This window comes from Phalaenopsis equestris, unplaced genomic scaffold (genome assembly GCF_001263595.1).
Source record: "Phalaenopsis equestris unplaced genomic scaffold, ASM126359v1 Scaffold000149, whole genome shotgun sequence".
In the NCBI taxonomy this organism is placed as follows: domain Eukaryota; kingdom Viridiplantae; phylum Streptophyta; class Magnoliopsida; order Asparagales; family Orchidaceae; genus Phalaenopsis; species Phalaenopsis equestris.
This window is the reverse complement of record NW_018164591.1, coordinates 744871-751421: the sequence shown is the minus strand read 5'-3', so window position 1 is coordinate 751421 and position 6551 is coordinate 744871. Positions and strand designations below refer to the sequence as shown.

General features: G+C 36.9%; 1 pseudogene; it reads right to left on the bottom strand.

The window, feature by feature from the left end:
• Positions 1-543: 543 nt before the first annotated feature.
• Positions 544-6551, bottom strand: part of LOC110021826 — a 13230-nt pseudogene continuing 7222 nt past the window's right edge.

The following is a 6551-nucleotide window of genomic DNA, read 5'->3' as shown; positions in this document are numbered from 1 at the left end:
AAATATAGCTCATTGGCATTAATATATTAGCTAATACTACAAGAAAATAGATAATCATGGACGGGTTTATCGACGCAAGAGACAAGCTAGTAGTTTTGAAGGAGTAATCATTGGCTTTGACAATGGTAAGAAAATCCAACCGTCGAGCCACTAATTATACCTATGAAATTTGTTACAGAGCGTTCAGGGGCCCTGATCATCAAAAATCCTACCGGACGTAAATGCAAGGATTTCTGATGACTAGCCCACCAAAATGTTTTATCCAATAGGAAACTTGTATCTCCGCCTTCCCTAGCCTGAGCCCTATATCTTTTGTTATATTGCTCTAACTCTATTAACCGACTGACAGTAGGTATGGTGACTTAAAAATAAAGATAAAAACTTTTCTCAAGCTATTAGAAGTTGAATTCATATTTTATTTATTAAATACTTTGATTTTTGGATTTGAAATATTGGGTAGAACTCTATCCTTTATGATATAGGGGATTTCTTTTACAAAAAAAAAAAAATAAAATAAAAAGAAAAAATACTCAAGAAAAAATATTAGGTATATTTCAAGACATTTACAATGAGCTTGAGCTAGTTCGGGCATTTAGATCAGGTTAAAATAGGTTCACGGCCGAGTAAATTGGCGAAGATGCAGCCCTCATGCCATATGTCAATTGATTCTTCATAATTATCGCAACAAATAAGAAGCTCGTGGATTCAACACCAACGGGTGACAACATACTCAGTCATGAACTGTCCTTTCTCGTTGCATTTTCAAGCCAGACCAAAGTCATGACAAATCTTGAGGACATAGTTCGCGTTGATCAATAGGTTTTCAGGTTTTAGGTCTCGATGCAGTACAGAATCAAGGTATTTAAGATTTGTCATGACTCTGGTTTGGCTTGAGGAGATATGATAATTTGATGCAAGTCACAATCCATGAGTCCGTAGACTGGGTAAACATCACTAAATTTCTAATGAGGTGGCATCATAAAATCCTTTAATGCAATGACATTCTCATGATGAAGGTGACAGAGAAGTTTCACATCCCATAGTATTTGAAGTACATCAATGTGATTTTCAAAAATATTGTCAATTTTCTTAATCGCAACTATCTTGGTTCTTTTTTGAACTCAGAATAACGAGTTTTTCTAATTGTCGTCATATAATTCTCTTTACCAAATAATATTTTATCTTATATCATAAAAATAATTCAAAGAAAGAAAATAATTTGGAAAGGGAGAAAATGGGATGAAACTAGACAAATAAATTAAGAAAAATAGGGAGAATTTATATAAGATAACCTTCATGTGATAGACAAAAGTGTATGCCCAAAAGAGACCAGGTACAAGCACTTTAAAAGCATATTCACAAAGAATATCCTATATAATTAACTGCATATAACCAGAGAGCGAAAACTTATATTTTTGTTATGGGGCCAATAGCAACTCTCAAATAAATGTGTCCCTTTGGTTAATTGTATCAAGAGATGCTCAAGAATACTTCGATTAAAGGAACACCACTTATATTTTGTGATAACTAGTGAATGAAAATATCAAGGAATGACATGGTCATCTCAAATAGGATCATCCAATGCTTCAAAGTCATACCGAGCTTCAAAAGGGATATATCAATAAACGCATAAGAAAATGTTAAGCAGATATAGATAGTCGGGTCAGTATTCCATGGATTCATCATCCCAAGATATTAAGACTCTCAGTCTTCCTAACCAGACCAGATATCTCTTGTCAGCAACCCATGTGGTGTCATCCAAAAAATATCGGTAGCCCTAAAGACAAGAGAAAGAGACTTTTTAATCCCTTACGATCCCTATTTGGATGGAATTCATGTAAAAGGGACTTAATTCGCGTAAATGGGACTTATTCCTGACAAGAAAGTGGACAACAAGCCTCTGGAATGAAAGAGCAAAGAAATGTTATGCACAAAGAACTTACACCTCATCAAAGTCAGGGAACCTCTAGCATTTTAATCACTCTAGACAACCTCCTAAGCGTAGAAATTTATGTTTGGCTAGTCAGATTGGAGGATCAAAAGAACTCCTACTCATGATATGTAGATATGATGCATTATCTAGCAAGGTTCTTAATGTGGAGGCCTTATTATCATGACTTGGGATAAATTCATAAATGTGGAACCATTTTAAATGCGGCCCAAAGACAATACAAGATAAGTAAAGCATGAAATAAAATGCTTAGTTTTAAATTGATACAATTTTAATCCTAAAATTTGATTAAGATAAAATTTTTATTATTAAAATTTTGTATAAATAATTTTTATTCTAAAGAGCCTAAGCCTAAATGCGAAGAACCCAGACAAACTATAATTACAAGAAAGAGATAATTTCAACACTAAGCACAAAATAAACATACCACATGATTGAAATAAATAACAGGTCGACACCGCTGAGTCAACAATATACTCCAGAAAGATAAAATTAGGTAGGCTCTGCATATACATGTCAGATCCTAATGTTTATACAATAAAATCAACTTGAAACTAATGTATGAGTCAAAGACATACTGCTCCTGGTCATTGTCATATGGTTCTGCAAATCAAGCACCTTAGAACCTGTGTTCATACTTTATTTTCGATACAGGCTCCAACCTATGAACTCTAAATAAAATACATAAGAGAATCCAAAAAAAGACTCGACCTACTGTTTTTGGCTCTTTTTAATCAAAGTCACCATTTTTTCAAATGATCGTCTTAGGATTCCCTTTTCCAAAGAGTCCTCTTACTTGAGCCGCCGAAACGATTCAGAAAAGAGAGATTGAAAAATAAGGAAATAAGATAAAAAAAATTAGACAGGCAAATTTAAAAAGAATCATGGAAAGCTTATATGAGATAAACCTCATGTGATATGTAAGGAGTGTACGCCTAAATAGGATCGGATCGAAACACTTTGGATCGAAACACTTTTGATCGAATATCCGTGAAAGAATACCCACATAAGTTATTCAAGTAACCAGATAACCAAAAATAATATTTTTGTCAACTCCCAAAGGGATATCCTTTTGATTAGGTTAATTATATTTTGAGAGATGCCCAAGAATACTCTCGATTAAAGGGTTTCTGCTTATATTCAAGTGACGAAAAAAAATGGGTGTGTCAAAGGATGGTTATCTCAAACGAGTATCTCTATGCTTTCAAAGCTCACGCAAAGTCATACAGGCAGATTGGTCTCTCACGGTCTCATATGGATGGCCACTTCTCGGCAGTCAAGGCCTATGAAATAACCAGATCATCTTATAAAGTCTGCACCATGCTTTCAAGCCAGCCGGGGGGATACAAGATCAATCACGATATCTGAGACGAGTGCGATATGTCTGCAATCGGGGCCTACGAGATGATATCAACGAGATGTTAAAGGAATGGTAGGACTCAAAGGGGTTATAAAAATAGAAAGATAGAGAAATCCTAATCAGGTAGAGATAGTCGGGTCAAGATATCATGGATCTGACATCCCAAGCTATTAGGACCCTAAGTCCACCTGGTCATGAAGGTAGTCGACCTAACTTGACCAAAGATCCCTTGTCAGTAATTCATGAATCGCATTGTCCAAGAGAATCACGATAGCCATAAGGTCAAGAGAATAAAACTCAAAGTCTTAAGACCCTTTGTAGGTAAAGCATGTAGAGGTGAGACTTATACCTGCCATGTAAACAACAAGGAGGTCACTGGAGTGAAAAGAAAAGAGAGGAACGGACACAAAGCCGAGGCGCTCTCACAAAAGACTTATACCTCGTATGGGTCGAAGAAGCCTAAAAAACCCTAAGCGTGCTAGATAACCACCTAAAAAAAATCTTATGTTTAATTAGGCGAGCTGAAGAAGCACAGGGACATCTCCTCGAGACATGCTAATATGGTGTAATTAGCTAACAAATCCTAATGTGAAGGCAATATTAGGGATGGCTTGAGTTAGAGTCAATGTTATGCAAAGCATTTTAGATTTTACCCAAAGGTCATGCAAGAAAATAAAAGTAGGTTTTGAAAAATTTGAGATATTTTTATCCTAAATATTGATTAGTCTTAATCATTTATTATTAGGATTTTGTTAGAAAAAAATGTGTGGTCCTTAGGGAGCCTAAATGGCATTTCCGCATGATTTCCAGACAAATCATAATCAGTAAGAAAGTGAAAAGGGTAACACACTGCAGAAAGTAAGGAAAGCCAAATAAATAAAATAATAATAGGTCAGATGTTACTGGGTCGGCAACATATCCCAAAAAATAGAAAAAGGCGATCAGACTCCACATATACATGTCTGATCCTAATTTTATACATCAACATGGATTTAAAATAAAGCTACGGGACACGAGCAAGTTACTCCTGGTCCCCGCCATAAGGTTCCACGTATCAAGTATCTCAAAACCCGTGCTTGTGCCTTATTTTTTTTATATAGACTTTTCCTAAGAACGCTAAAAAGTACATGATAAAAATTTAAAAGAAAGACTCGGTCTATAAAAAAGAGTTAGTACGGGTTATTTCATGCAATGCAAAATAGAAAATGTTCGGTGGGAAGAGAGCTTAACATCACCTCCAGAAAAGGCGTTAACGTAAATCATGACAGCTCTTCCCTTATTGGACAAGGCACCCTGTAGAAGACCACCCCTAAATACACTAATGTGCAAGTTTCAAACTCAGTAAACACGCAAAGCAGCACACAAAAATTCATGGCTAAGGAGCAAATCAAGGAACAAAAACCAAGGCATATGAAAAACTTAGCCACACCCTAGCCATACTCTAGTAAGCATCTAGAAATAAAGTGGTCTAGTCACATACATCTAAGTATGTGCGTAAAGTGTGGGTGAAAGGCTGGTGCATGTTTTTGGTGGGGTCGCCAACCCTGTCCCATCCTAAAAATCTAAGAGTTGTAAGGGGCGCCATTAGATTCACATTATATGCCAATAAAAGCTTTTAAAATATTGGCCTTACATATGGCCTAAGCAATAAATGCAATAATTTCAAAATAGGTTTTAGAATATAATGTATATAAGTAATAAAAATATAAATTTTTATAATTTTAAAATAGGTTCTAAGGAAAGAAAATCCTAGGTGGCACTTATAAAACCTCTTGAAACCTTAGCACAAACATACGTGTAATGATTGCGATACAATAATTTGGATTACTCGTTGAGATGCCATCGTAAGAAATGCTCATTAAATCATCAAGGCTAACAACAAGTCACTCAACTAATGAGCACGATTTTCCATCAAGATAATTGGGAAATGCACATGCAAACATACAAAGTGATCCGGTGCATTGTGACTGCTCCATCGAGTTAAGAGTGATCACGAGTGATAGTGAATGATATACTTAGGCTACACCGAAATTAGCAATTGTTTGTCATAAGCATGTGATGGAATATACTAATGAAGAACATTCCAAAAGTGCACAATGCTTATGCAAGACACACCAGACTATCATGCATAGATGATGGCATGCTTGGCTGCCTAGGGTACATGACACCCTGAGGAGGAAATTACACCTCGCCCCAATAATTAGACAATAAGCACAAACAATATGTAATGCACCATGCAAATGGGTTAATTGTGTCAGTTACAGGACACCCGAGGGGAGATTACACCTCGCCCGAGCAACAGTCAAAGATGTTCATGCATATGAGTAAGAACATCTGATGCATGACATGCTCATGATGAATGGCACATACATGACAAACCACGAGTGAAGCCGTGGATGTCGAGTAATATGATTCATGCACCAAGTGAGTTTAGGAGCTAAGAAACATGACCTATGCTAGGTGAGAATCATGGATACAAATTATGCGCTTTGCGGGTTCAAAAGCTAAGAAGTGACTCGTACTAGGTGGCACGACATGATATGCCCGTGACATATATAGATGATGCCATAGAAAGTGAGGTAGTACGAATCCCATTAAGAAGAGTCATACAACGGGCACAGATGTGCAAGCAAACCCCTCACAGGATATGTGAGTGTTTTCACATGAGCATGTAAGAACATGAGCATGAACATATCAAGCATGCACGACATAACAAGCATGATGCAATGCAAGAAGACATGCAAAGACATGCAAAGGTAAATGCAAACATGTGTGAAATGGTGCAAAATTAAATCTGAAAATGTCAAGGAGTGAGTGCACAAAGCATATTACGCCCAAGTGGGGAGCAAATGCTCGATATGAACATATGGGGATATACGCTCAAAGATGCACATTATGGTACTTGTGCAGATGAAGAAGTGAATGTTCCAAGACAAGGAAGGCAAAAATGCACACAAACAATGTAATCATTTAGTTGGGTGTGGTCGATCAATCGATCAAGTTGACTAAGAGAGATCGACCGACCGATTGGACCAGAGGTGGCACGCCGGTCAAATCGATCAAATGTGATCAATCGACCTCTCAGACCGAAAAAGTCGATCAATCGATCAAGTTGACTAAGAGAGATCGATCGACCGATTGGACCAGAGGTGGCATGCCGGTCAAATCGATCAAACGTGATCAATCGACCTCTTAGACCGAAAACGTTCGATCAATCAAGTTAACCGAGGGTGGTCAATT